The sequence below is a fragment of the Pristiophorus japonicus genome, chromosome 26 (assembly GCF_044704955.1).
Source record: "Pristiophorus japonicus isolate sPriJap1 chromosome 26, sPriJap1.hap1, whole genome shotgun sequence".
Classification (NCBI taxonomy): Eukaryota; Metazoa; Chordata; class Chondrichthyes; family Pristiophoridae; genus Pristiophorus; species Pristiophorus japonicus.
In genome coordinates this window covers 16,746,334-16,761,201 of record NC_092002.1, presented here as the reverse complement: position 1 = coordinate 16,761,201, position 14,868 = coordinate 16,746,334, and positions in this window count along the sequence as shown.

Sequence of the window (14,868 nt, the reverse complement as noted above, 5' to 3'; positions counted from 1 at the left end):
TAGATTTAGATGAGGAAAGACGGGAGGAGGCTCGAGTGGAGCATAAACGCCGGCATGGACTGGTTGGGCCGAATGGCCTGTTTCTGTGCTGTATATCCTGTGTGATCATAAAATGGTTACAGCACCGAAGGAGGCCATTTGGCCCGTCGAGCCCGTGCCGGCTCTTTGCAAGAGCACCTCAGCCAGTCCCACTCCCCCGCCCTTTCCCCGTAGCCCTGCAATTTTTATTTCTTCAGGTACTTATCCAACTCCCTTTTGAGAGCCATGATCGAGTCTGCCTCCGCCACCCTCTCAGGCAGCGCATTCCAGATCCTAACCACTCGCTGCGTAAAAAGGTTTTTCCTCGTGTCGCCTTTGGCTCTGCTGCCAATCGCCTTAAATCTGTGTCCTCTGGTTCTCCACCCTTCTGCCAATGGGAACAGTTTCTCTCTCTCTCTGCTCTGTCTAGACCCTTCGTGATTTTGAACACCTCAATCAAATCTCTTAAGTGGAGGAGAGCGAGAGCCTCCATCAGACCCCCACCCCGGTAAAACACTTCAATCAATTTTTAACTACATTTTTTTTCTCCCGAAACCATCAAGGGTCGCCAACTCTGGCAGGATTTATTCCTGGAGGTTTCATCACATGACCTCCCATCTCCAATAGCCCCGCCTCCACATTCCCGCCATTGGAGGCCTCGAACATCATCATCATCACAGGCGGTCCCTCGAACGAGGATGACTTGCTTCCACACCAAAAGGGATGAGTTCACAGATGTTTCAATGAAGGACCCGATATTCCAGTCCTGAACTCCAGGGGTGGAAGATGCCTGTGTATGGATTTTTTTTTAACTCCTCCGCCACGATCTCTCGCCGTTCCTCCGCCACAAATATTTGCCGTTCCTCCGCCACGATCCCTCGCCACTCTGCCGCCACGATCTCTCACCATTCCTCCGCCACAAACATCTGCCGTTCCTCCGCCACGATCTCTCGCCGTTCCTCCGCCACGATCTCTCGCCGTTCCTCCGCCACGATCCCTCGCCACTCTGCCGCCACGATCTCTCACCATTCCTCCGCCACAAATATTTGCCGTTCCTCCGCCACGATCCCTCGCCACTCTGCCGCCACGATCTCTCACCATTCCTCCGCCACAAACATCTGCCGTTCCTCCGCCGCCACGATCTCTCGCCGTTCCTCCGCCTCGATCTCTCGCCGTTCCTCCGCCGCCTCGATCTCTCGCCGTTCCTCCGCCGCCTCGATCTCTCGCCGTTCCTCCGTCACGATCTCTCGCCGTTCCTCCGCCGCCTCGATCTCTCGCCGTTCCTCCGCCACGATCTCTCACCGTTCCTCCGCCGCCTCGATCTCTCGCCGTTCCTCCGCCGCCTCGATCTCTCGCCGTTCCTCCGCCACGATCTCTCGCCGCTCTTCCGCCACGATCTCTCGCCGCTCTTCCGCCACGATCCCTCGCCGCTCTGCCGCCACGATCTCTCGCCGTTCCTCCGCCGCCTCGATCTCTCGCCGTTCCTCCGCCGCCTCGATCTCTCGCCGTTCCTCCGCCGCCTCGATCTCTCGCCGTTCCTCCGCCGCCTCGATCTCTCGCCGTTCCTCCGCCTCGATCTCTCGCCGTTCCTCCGCCGCCACGATCCCTCGCCGTTCCTCCGCCTCGATCTCTCGCCGCTCTGCCGCCACGATCCCTCGCCGTTCCTCCGCCACGATCCCTCGCCGCTCTGCCGCCACGATCCCTCGCCGTTCCTCCGCCACGATCTCTCGCCGCTCAGCCGCCACGATCTCTCGCCGTTCCTCCGCCACCACGATCTCTCGCCGTTCCTCCGCCGCCACGATCTCTCGCCGTTCCTCCGCCGCCACGATCTCTCGCCGTTCCTCCGCCGCCACGATCTCTCGCCGTTCCTCCGCCGCCACGATCTCTCGCCACTCCTCCGCCGCCACGATCTCTCGCCGTTCCTCCGCCACGATCTCTCGCCGTTCCTCCGCCGCCACGATCTCTCGCCGTTCCTCCGCCGCCACGATCTCTCGCCACTCCTCCGCCGCCACGATCTCTCGCCGTTCCTCCGCCGCCACGATCTCTCGCCGTTCCTCCGCCGCCACGATCTCTCGCCACTCCTCCGCCGCCACGATCTCTCGCCGTTCCTCCGCCGCCACGATCTCTCGCCGTTCCTCCGCCGCCACGATCTCTCGCCGTTCCTCCGCCACCACGATCTGTCGCCGTTCCTCCGCCGCCACGATCTCTCGCCGTTCCTCCGCCGCCTCGATCCCTCGCCGTTCCTCCACCGCCACGATCTCTCGCCGCTCTTCCGCCACGATCTCTCGCCGCTCTGCCGCCACGATCCCTGCGCCGTTCCTCCACCACGATCTCTCGCCGTTCCTCCACCACGATCCCTCGCCGTTCCTCCGCCGCCACGATCTCTCGCCGCTCCTCCGCCACGATCTCTCGCCGTTCCTCCACCACGATCCCTCGCCGTTCCTCCACCACGATCCCTCGCCGTTCCTCCGCCGCCACGATCTCTCGCCGCTCCTCCGCCACGATCTCTCGCCGTTCCTCCACCACGATCCCTCGCCGTTCCTCCGCCACGATCTCTCGCCGTTCCTCCGCCACGATCCCTCGCCGTTCCTCCGCCACGATCCCTCGCCGTTCCTCCGCCACGATCTCTCGCCGCTCTTCCGCCACGATCCCTCGCCGTTCCTCCGCCACGATCTCTCGCCGTTCCTCCGCCACGATCCCTCGCCGTTCCTCCGCCACGATCCCTCGCCGTTCCTCCGCCACGATCCCTCGCCGTTCCTCCGCCACGATCCCTCGCCGTTCCTCCGCCACGATCCCTCGCCGTTCCTCCGCCACGATCCCTCGCCGTTCCTCCGCCTCGATCTCTCGCCGTTCCTCCGCCACGATCTCTCGCCGCTCTTCCGCCACGATCCCTCGCCGTTCCTCCGCCACGATCCCTCGCCGCTCTTCCGCCACGATCCCTCGCCGTTCCTCCGCCACTATCTCTCGCCGTTCCTCCGCCACGATCTCTCGCCGTTCCTCCGCCACGATCTCTCGCCGCTCCTCCGCCACGATCTCTTGCCGTTCCTCCGCCACGATCTCTCGCCGTTCCTCTGCCACGATCTCTCGCCGTTCCTCCGCCGCCTCGATCTCTCGCCGCTCTGCCGCCACGATCTCTCGCCGTTCCTCCGCCGCCTCGATCTCTCGCCGTTCCTCCGCCGCCACGATCTCTCGCCGTTCCTCCGCCGCCACGATCTCTCGCCGTTCCTCCGCCACCACGATCTCTCGCCGTTCCTCCGCCGCCACGATCTCTCGCCGTTCCTCCGCCGCCACGATCTCTCGCCGTTCCTCCGCCGCCACGATCTCTCGCCGTTCCTCCGCCGCCACGATCTCTCGCCGTTCCTCCGCCGCCACGATCTCTCGCCGCTCTTCCGCCACGATCTCTCGCCGTTCCTCCGCCACGATCCCTCGCCGTTCCTCCACCACGATCCCTCGCCGCTCTGCCGCCACGATCCCTCGCCGTTCCTCCGCCACGATCTCTCGCCGCTCTGCCGCCACGATCTCTCGCCGTTCCTCCGCCGCCTCGATCTCTCGCCGTTCCTCCGCCACCACGATCTCTCGCCGTTCCTCCGCCGCCACGATCTCTCGCCGTTCCTCCGCCGCCACGATCTCTCGCCGTTCCTCCGCCGCCACGATCTCTCGCCGTTCCTCCGCCGCCACGATCTCTCGCCACTCCTCCGCCGCCACGATCTCTCGCCACTCCTCCGCCGCCACGATCTCTCGCCGTTCCTCCGCCACGATCTCTCGCCGTTCCTCCGCCGCCACGATCTCTCGCCGTTCCTCCGCCGCCACGATCTCTCGCCGTTCCTCCGCCGCCACGATCTCTCGCCGTTCCTCCGCCGCCACGATCTCTCGCCGTTCCTCCGCCGCCACGATCTCTCGCCGCTCTTCCGCCACGATCTCTCGCCGTTCCTCCGCCACGATCTCTCGCCGTTCCTCCGCCGCCACGATCTCTCACCGTTCCTCCGCCGCCACGATCTCTCGCCGTTCCTCCGCCGCCACGATCTCTCGCCGTTCCTCCGCCGCCACGATCTCTCGCCGTTCCTCCGCCGCCACGATCTCTCGCCGTTCCTCCGCCGCCACGATCTCTCGCCGTTCCTCTGCCGCCACGATCTCTCGCCGTTCCTCCGCCACGATCTCTCGCCGTTCCTCCGCCGCCACGATCTCTCGCCGTTCCTCCGCCGCCTCGATCCCTCGCCGTTCCTCCACCGCCACGATCTCTCGCCGCTCTTCCGCCACGATCTCTCGCCGCTCTGCCGCCACGATCTCTCGCCGCTCTGCCGCCACGATCCCTGCGCCGTTCCTCCACCACGATCTCTCGCCGCTCCTCCGCCACGATCTCTCGCCGTTCCTCCACCACGATCCCTCGCCGTTCCTCCGCCGCCACGATCTCTCGCCGCTCCTCCGCCGCCTCGATCTCTCGCCGTTCCTCCGCCACGATCCCTCGCCGTTCCTCCGCCATGATCTCTCGCCGCTCTGCCGCCACGATCTCGCGCCGCTCCTCCGCCACGATCCCTCGCCGTTCCTCCGCCACGATCTCTCGCCGCTCTTCCGCCACGATCCCTCGCCGTTCCTCCGCCGCTATCTCTCGCCGTTCCTCCGCCACGATCTCTCGCCGTTCCTCCGCCGCTATCTCTCGCCGTTCCTCCGCCACGATCTCTCGCCGCTCTTCCGCCACGATCCCTCGCCGTTCCTCCGCCGCTATCTCTCGCCGTTCCTCCGCCACGATCTCTCGCCGTTCCTCCGCCTCGATCTCTCGCCGTTCCTCCGCCACGATCTCTCGCCGCTCTTCCGCCACGATCTCTCGCCGTTCCTCCGCCACGATCTCTCGCCGTTCCTCCGCCACGATCTCTCGCCGCTCCTCCGCCACAAACATTCATCATAATCTCTCATAACTCCTCCGCCACAAACATTTGCCGCACCTCCGCCACAATCTCTCGCCGCTCCTCTGCCCCAGACATACATCCTCACTGGGCACCACTTCCCCACGGCCAATTGGCTAGCGAACAGGATTCATTAATCGATTGGCTGCTTCTTGACTGTCAGTCAAAGAGCCTTTTATTGAACCCATCCCTAATATTTCTGTAACTAATAAACATGCGTTCACAGAAAATGAAAACAAAACCTTTTTTTTAATGATCTTTCTCCTGGGTTTTCACTCGCAGTGGTGTCCCGGAGATTTATCTTTAATTCCTGGAGGGTTGGCGACACAAATATCACAACCATTGGCCCGGCCTGTTTCATTGGGATTGAGCATGCTTCCCAGCCGTGAGCTCTCTCACTAACTCTCGAAACCAATTGGTGGTGACACTCCACACTACAACAGGCAGGAAATGGCCCACAATTCTACAGTGAGTTTAATTTTTAAAGGGGCCTTGATGTTGCCAATCCTTCCATACCATGCGACAAGCTAATTAAAGGGGCACTACTTCCCAAAGGGTTTCGATAAGAGTGAATAAAGAGAAACTGTTTCCACTGGCAGGAGAACCGGTAACCAGGGGACACAGATTGAAGGTAATCAGCAAAAGAACCGGGGGGTGGTGGGGGGGGGATGAGAATTTTATTACACAGCGAGTTGTGATCTGGAACGCGCTGCCTGAAAGGGCGGTGGTAGCAGATATAATCGCAATTTTCAAAAGGGAATTGGATAACTACTTGAAGGGGAGAAATTTTCAGGGCTGTGGGGAAAGAGCAGGGCTAATTGAATAGCTCGTTCCGGGAGAGCCGTTACAGGCACGGTGGGCCGGATGACCTCCAGCTGTGCTGTGATTCTGTGATTCCACGCAAAGGGGCTCAGCCACTGTTTCTTTTAATTTGGGGAAAGAGACGAAATGGGCTTCATTGTTGTCATGGTGACGCACGCGGCCAACAGGATGATGCTTTTTGATGCCGTTCAGATTGTGGTGCCTGGGCAATCCAATCAAATTCCAAAACCGGGAACCAATCAGCCATTAGAATAACGGGGCTGAATGGCCAATAATGCAGGAGGAGGCCATTCGGCCCCTCAAACCCATCATGCCATTCAGTCAGATCATGGCTGATCTGTACCTCAGCCCCATAGTGCCAGGGAGACCCGAGGTTTTTAATCTGACCATTGTCAGATTTATGTCTGTCTGGGGTAATGCATACCAGCTACAACAAGCACAGCGTCTCACTAATTCTGCCACTTGCCCTGTAATTACTGTCGTGATATTGTTGTTGTATATTAAAGATAGAGAGCACTGTTTTACTTTGGGTTCATAGAAACAAAGAAAATAGGTGCAGGAGGCGGCCATTCAGCCCTTTGAGCCTGCACCACCATTCAACAAGATCATGGCTGATCACTCCTTCAGCACCCCCCTCCCGCTTTCTCTCCATACCCCTTGATCCCCTCAACCGCAAGGGCCATATCTAACTCCCTCTTGAATATATCCAATGAACTGGCATCAACAACTCTCTGCGGCAGGGAATTCCACAGTTTAACAACTCTGAGTGAAGAAGTTTCTCCTCATCTCAGTCCTAAATGGCCTACCCCTTATCCTTAGACTGTGTCCCCTGGTTCTGGACTTTCCCAACATCGGGAATATTCTTCCCGCATCTAACCTGTCCAGTCCCTTCAGAATCTTATATGTTTCTATGCGATTCCCTCTCATCCTTCTAAACGCCAGTGTATAAAGGCCCAGTTGATCCAGTCTCTCCTCATATGACAGCCCAGCCATCCCTAGAATCAGTGTGGTGAACCTTCGCTGCACTCCCTCAATAGCAAGAACGTCCTTCCTCAGACTAGGAGACCAAAATCGAACACAATATTCCAGATGAGGTCTCACGAAGGCCCTGTACAGCTGCATTAAGACCTCCCTGCTCCTATATTCAAATCCCCTAGCTATGAAGGCCAACATACCATTTGCCTTCTTTACCGCCTGCTGTACCTGCGTGCCCACTTTCAGTGACTGATGAACCATGATACCCAGGTCTCGTTGCACCTCCTCTTTTCCTAATCTGCCGCCATTCAGATAATATTCTGCCTTAGTGTTTTTGCCCCCAAAATGGATAACCTCACATTTATCCACATTATACTGCATCTGCCATGTATTTGCCCAACCTGTCCAAGTCACCCTGCAGTCTCTTAGCGTCCTCCTCACAGCTCACACCGCCCCCAGTTTAGTGTCATCCGCACACTTGGAGATATTACACTCTATTCCTTCATCTAAATGGTTAATGTACATTGTAAAGAGCTGGGGTCCAGCACTGAGCCCTGCGGCACTCCACTAGTCACTGCCTGCCATTCTGAAAAGGACCCGTTTATCCCGACTCTCTGCTTCCTGTCTGCCAACCAGTTCTCTATCCACGTCAGTACATTACCCCCAGTACATTGCGCTTTGATTTTGCACACCAATGTCTTGTGCAGGACCTTGTCAAAAGCCTTTTGAAAGTCCAAATACACCACATCCACTGGTTCTCCCTTGTCCACTCTGCTAGCTACATCCTCAAAAAATTCCAGAAGATTCGTCAAGCATGATTTCCCTTTCATAAGTCCATGCTGACTTGGTCCGATCCTGTCACGATCCTGGCAGCATGGCCCACTCAAAAGTACGCACATAGGAGCAGGCGTAGGTAATTTGGCCCTTCGAGCCTGCTCCACCATTCACCATGATCTATCTCAATTCCACCTTCCCGCATTATCCCCATATCCCTTGATTCCCCAAAATTTATCGACCTCTGTCTTGAATAGACTCAATGACTGAGCATCCACAGCCCTCTGGGGCAGAGAATTCCAATGGTTCATTGGCCACAGCTGCCCTCTCCTTCCAGTCCCGATGACTATTTCCAGTTCCGTAACATCGCCCGTCTCCGCCCTTGCCTCAGCTCATCTGCTGCTGAAGCCCTCATCCATGCCTTTGTTAGCTCTAGACTTGACTATTCCAACACACTCCTGGCTGGCCTCCCACATTTTACCATGTCTAAACTAGAGCTGATCTAAAACTCGGCTGCCCGTGTCCTAACTCGCACCAAGTCCCGCTCACCCATCACGCTGACCTACATTGGCTTCCGGTTAATCAACGCCTCGATTTCAAAATTCTCATCCTCGTTTTCAAATCCCTCCATAGCCTCGCCCCTCCCTATCTCTGTAATCTCCTCCAGCCTCACAACCCCCCCCCCCCACCCCCCACACTACCAACCCCTAGATATCTGCACTCCTCTAACTCTGCCCTCTTGAGCATCCTTGATTATAATTCCTCAACCATCGGTGGCCGTGCTTTCTGTTGCCTGGGCCCCAAGCTCTGGAACTCCCTGCCTAAACCGCTCCGCCTCTCTACCTCTCTCTCCTCCTTTAAGACACGCCTTAAAACCGACCTCTTTGCCCAAGCCGTACCCTAATTTCTACTTATGCGTCTCAATCTCATAATACTCCTGTGAAGTGCCTTGGGACGTTTCACTACGTTAAAGGCGCTATACAAATACAAGTTGTTGCTGATTACTTTGACCACGAGCCGCTCCTGCAGCCTACATCGCGGACCACACTTGCCATTCAGCATTCCCATCCGTTTTCTCCTCCCACAGGACTAACTCGATGAAGGAGCCATTCTGCGAGACCCCCTGGGTGAGAACTGCCGTGCTGGCAGGGTCACTGGTAGCCGGAACCAAGTTCTGTATGGATCACTTCAAGGCAAACAATATGCTCAGCTGAAGAAGATTTAGAAGAAAAAAAAAACAGGCAAGAATGAAGCTCAAAGATGAACAGCTTGAACTTTTCAGATAGATTTCAGAGTTGGAAACTTTCACCATCAAACTGTTGAATATTGCCTTCCCCATTGCAAGTCAACCTGACAGACCAACCCCCTTCATGCTGTCTACAATTCCCTATCCGAGCCCGGACACAACGTTACATGAATTAAAGACTCCTAATTTTTGACTTTTTGAATGTGTTATATATGCAGACTATAGATATACTCTGTATAGTCACTGCATAGTTGCATAAGATGGAGACTTGTTACCTGATGTACTATCAATACGTTTTACACTGTGTATATACTATGCTGGCACCAATAGAGGGTGCAAGTGGTGGAGACCGGTGTTTCCTGCCCCTGTGGCAGAGGCTGTCCACCAGAGGGCACTGTGATGGGAGACCCAAGGGTCACCTGCATAGGTGTACAGGGCCCATTATAAAAGGCTGCCCACCATGCTTGAAAACAGCCATCAGTACACATCGGACATCGATTGCTCTCGCATAAGATCCAAGTGCAACGCCGCACGGTTTTTAGTGCTGGAATATCTGAGCAGCTTGTGTCAAATGAAGTGCATTTTAAGGAGAAATATGGTATGTGTATTTATGTAGAGCCGTGCCACATCCTTTGACAGGCCCGAGTGCTTTAGAACCAGTGGATTACTTGCAAAGTGGTCAGGCACTGTTATGTAGGCAAACACAGCAGCCAATGTGTGCACAGCAAGATCCCACACAAACGAAAGACCAGATGTGTTTTTTTTGGTGCCAATTTTAGAAAGGACCAACTATCACCCAGTCAAAGTGTCTGCATTTTCTTAGATTGCTGCGCTTTTTTAATTTATGGGGGGGGTGGGGGGGAAATAAAATTTGGGAATTTTTCTGGATGGAACAGTTAAACTGTAAAAAAAAAAATGTCCTTTAAGGCAGTAGCCACTGTGAGGATTGGTTTTGGTGGAGATGGCTACAGATAAGTTAATGGGATTCGGTGATAGTGAGCATGAATCCGTTGGATTGCTGGAAAAACCCAACTGATGTCCCTTAGAGAAGGAAATCATGCACCCTTAGCAATGTTCCCTGTAAAAAAAAAATGTTGGTGCATGGCCCCTTTAACTGGCTGCGCGTCCCATTCAACTGTTCTCACACACACGGTTATTACCATTGTAAAGCTGGTGCGCGGGACCTCCATACTGCTGCGTGGCTGCATTGCTTAAAGGGAAAGTTGGTCCTTATCCAACCCGGCTTATGTGCGACTTCAGTCCCAACACCAACTTGGTCGTCTCTGAACTTCCCTCTGAAGACACTCAGTCTCAAAATCGTCATCGGCGGTTCGAGAAAGCCCAACATTTCCTCAGGGGTTGGGCAATAAATGCGAGTGATGCCCACAGAATGAATATTGATTTTTTTTTAAAACTATCGTGAGGCTCTGCTGCTCCAATGGGGATTTAAAAACTGAACAACTTTTCATTTCAAATAAGAATTTATTGTAGGGACCATGAAGTAAGATACACTGGATATTACGGCAGGAATTTATTGATTACAAGGCTTTGCCAACTGATGAAACTCAAGTGAAAAACAAAATGTGTTATGAATAAGCAGTCTGCCTGCACTATGTTGAATCAACTAGATAGCGAACTGGAACCAACACACTTAACATAAGAATTAGGAGTAGGCCATTCGATCCTGAGTCTGTTCCGCCATTCAATATCACGGCTGATCTTCGACCTCAACTCCACTTTCCCACCCAATCCCCATATCCCTCGATTCCCCTAGAGTCCAAAAATCTATTGATATATTGAATATATTCAACGACTCAGCATCCACAGACCTTTGGGGTAGAGAATTCCAAAGATTCACAACCCTCTGAGTGAAGAAATTCTTCCTCATCTCAATCTTAAATGGCCCACCCCTTATCCTGAGACCTAGACTCTCCAGCCCGAGGAAACAAACTCTCAGCATCTACTGTCAACCTCCCTCAGAATCTTAGACATTTCGTTGAGAACACTTCGCATTCATTTCACCCTGCTCTTACCTCAATGACGAAAGATGGAAATGCTCAAGTCAACCAGCATCAGGTGCTCTAATCTCTCCTGCTGTCCACCCTATCACAGACCTTCCCTTTTGTTTTCTTCCCCTCCCCCTTTCATTGCTTCTTAAGAATGTGCTCTTTTCAAACATTCGTCAGTTCTGACGAAAGGTCATCGACCTGAAACGTTAACACTGTTTCTCTCTCCACAGATGCTGCCTGACCCGCTGAGTTTTCCCTCATTTTCCATTTTTATTTCAGATTCCAGCATCCGCAGTATATTGCTTTTGTATCAGGTACATGGAGCTCTTGTTACCAAGGTGAAACAGCAGTGCCGACTCGATCGTTTTCAGGGTGTGATCAGATCCCGTTATTGTAACAATACCACAATTGAGATGATCACCGTAAACTGGACCCGGGGGTAGGTGGGAGAGCCCTGGTTAGACCACACCTGGAGTGCCATGAGCAGTTCAGGGCACCACACACTTTCGGAAGGATATATTGGCCTTGAAGGGGGTGCAGCATAGATTTACCAGAATTATACCTGGAATCTAAGGGTTAAATTACAAGAGATTACACACAGAAATTTTCAGGATATTAAGGGGAACTGGTAGGGTAGATAGAGAAAAACCATCCCGCTGGATGGGGATTCTAGGATTAGGGGTCAGAGTCTAAAATTTAGAGCTAGGTCTTTCAGGAGTGGTTAGGAAACACTTCTACACACAAAGGGTGGTAGAAGTTTGGAACTCTCTTCCGCATCTAGCAACTAACGAGAGGTCAAATGTTAATTTAAAATCTGAGATTGATAGATTTTCATTAACCAACGGTAATATAGAAAATAGGTGCAGGAGTCGGCCATTCGAGCCTGCACCATCATTCAATATGATCATGGCTGATCATGCAACTTCAGTACCTCACTCCTGCCTTCTCCCCATAACCCTTGATCCCTTTAGCCGTAAGGTCCACATCTAACTCCCTTTTGAATATATCTAACGAACTGGCCTCAACAACTTTCTGTGGTAGAGAATTCCACAGGTTCACAATTCTTTGAGTGAAGAAGTTTCTCCTCATCTCAGTCCTAAATGGCTTACCTCTTATCCTTAGACTGTGTCCCCTGGTTTTGGACTTCCCCAACATCGGGAACATTCTTCCTGCATCTAACCTGTCCAATCCTGTCAGAATTTTATATGTTTCTATGAGATCCCCTCTCATTCTTCTAAATTCCAGTGAATATAGTTGATCCAGTCTTTCTTCAATCCTGCCATCCCTGGAATCAGTCTGGTGAACCTTCGCTGCACTCCCTCAATAGCAAGAATATCCTTTCTCAGATTAGGAGACCAAAGCTGTACACAATATTCAAGATGTGGCCTCACCAAGGCCCTGTTCAACTGCAGTTGTATAGGCCCTTATTAAGAGATATGGGGGAAAGGCGGGTATATGGAGTTAGGTCGCAGATCAGCCATGATCTCACTGAATGGCACAACAGATTGAAGGGGCTCAATGGCCTCCTCCTGTTCCTATGCGAGAGAAAGAGAGAGATCCCTGCTGCCCTTTGTGTTACCAGTCACATAGCTCAGAACCATACCAGATATAGAGCTGGATTTTTGGCTTTGCCGTTTTTGGGGCGAAAATGGAGGTGGGGCGGGAAATTTACCGCCAATTAACGTTGGCGATTAATTGACTAACCTTCGGCATTTGGGCTTTGCGCCAGGGGTGCAGTGCAAAGGGAGGCGTTGAACTACTTTTGCGGCACAAAAACAGGAACCTCGCCAACTTTAGTGCGGGGCTGGGAGTGCTCAGAGAGGGGCCTTGGGAGGGAAATGTAAAAAAAAAAAATATTGCCAACGCCCTTACCTCAAATCGCTGCAAAAATATAAAAAATTTAAAACTTTAACTTACCTTTTTTCCAGTTTGCCAGCAGGGCTGCATCGCTGTGTTTTCCCTGATGGTCATCACGGGGTGCGTTTCGCGGCATACGGATCGGGCGATTGACGAAACTCGCGCCGGTGTCACAAGGCGAGCCGTTGCATGCCTGGCGCAGCTCTCCCCGGCGGTGCTTCTGAGCACCACCGCAAAAACCGACCCATGGATCGCGACCGGACGGAAAACAGCTGACCGCCCCCATTTCTCGCCGCTCCGATCCAAAACCCCGGCCGCAAACGATCCGAAAATTGAGCCCATTGTTTGTACAACCAACTATATCCCACAGGATAACAACTGGGTCTCCAGCTGGTTTCTGCAGGCGGGTGGGGGGGGGTGGGGGGGGGGGGGAAGACAGGCTGTGATGTCCGATGTCACAATATACCTCCCGCGCCCCCCCATATTCCGGTACAATTCCCACACACATCCGAGGTGGCCTTAAAACTCCAGAGAAATAATCCCCAACCAAACCAGAGAATCCGAAACAGTTTGACGGTTGGTTCACTTTCAAAGCAAGCGACTTGTGTGTGATGTTTACACAGCAGCTCCCATAACCAGCACGGGCACCAGGAAATAGAGTACTTCCCACATCCATACATTGGCCACTCTCACGGACCTGCGCGACCTGACCCCAAATACTGACCACATCTTCAGCGACAACCTCATCTCTCTCTCCGAGTCAAGAGGTTCAAGTCCCACGTCCAGAGACTTGAGCACAAAAATAAATCTCGATCACCAGTACAGTACCGGGGGAGTGCCGCGCTGTCGGAGGTGCCGTCTTATCTGGCACAGACATGATGGGCCGAATGGCCTCCTTCTGTGCCGTAAATTTCTAAAACAAAAAATTCTACGATTCCCCCCCGCCCCCGCCAAGCACGGCTCAGGAAGAAACAAAAGTTCACCCTTGTATTTAAGCAAATCCAGGTTTGGGGAACGAGGAGGATGAGCAATAAGAGTCATTTCTTTGTTGTGAGCTTGTAGTACCCTCGTGCACGCACAAGCTTAACCTAGGATTGGCTTTGCTCCTTTGTACTTTGCCCTGTACCATACATTTAACTAAATACACAAAACGATTAGAAAATCAGCTGGAATAACAGTTGAGGTATACGAAAAATACCCTGGCCAATCCCTTGTCCGACATGTGACCAGGTCCTGACAAGGGCTTCTGCCCTGCGACTGCACAGCAGAAGTGTATCAGGCTAGTATCTCACATTGGGTAGAATCAAATGGATTTGAGTTTTCCAATTGAATAGAGAGCGATGGCAAGACTTTACAAAGCCTTTGCTAAGTTCAAGGAGTGGCATCAGATCAAGGCATTACAGGGCTGGATAATGTTCTACTGAAAACGACATAGAGTGACATAGGCTTTACAGCACAGAATCAGGCCATTCAGTCCAACGCTCCACACGAGCCTCCTCCCACCTCATTTCATCTAACCCTATCAGCATATCTTATTCCCTTCTCCCTCGAGCACTTATCGAGCTTCCCCTTAAACGCATCTCTATTTGCCTCAACTACTCCATGTGGTAGCGATTTCTACATCCTCACCACTCTCTGGGTAAAGAGGTTTCTCCTGAATTCCCTATCGGATTTATTAGTGACTATCTTATATTAATGACCCCTAGTTCTGGTCGCGCCAAGTGGAACCATCTTCTCTACATCTACCCTCGGTCATCTGTGGTTGGGAAGATGTTGGAGTCCATTATTAAAGAAGCAGTAGCAGGACATTCGGAAAAAAAAAATTCGGTCAGGCAGAGTCAGCATGGATTTATGAAGGGGAAGTCATGTTCGACAAATTTGCTAGAATTCTTTGAGGATGTAACAAGCAGGATGGATAAAGGGGAACCAGTGGATGTGGTGTATTTGGACTTCCAGAAGGCATTTGACAAGGTGCCACATAAAAGGTAACTGCACAAGATAAAAGTTCAGGGGGTTGGGGGTAATACATTCACATGGATAGAGGATTGGCTAAGAGAGTAGGGATAAATGGTTCATTCTCGGGTTGGCAATCAGTAACCAGTGGGGTGCCACAGGGATCAGTGCTGGGACCCCAACTATTTACAATCTATATTAACAACTTGGAGGAAGGGACCGAGTGTAACGTAGCCAAGTTTGCCGACGATACAAAGATGGGAGGAAAAGCAATGTGTGAGGAGGACACACAAAATCTGCAAAAGGATATAGA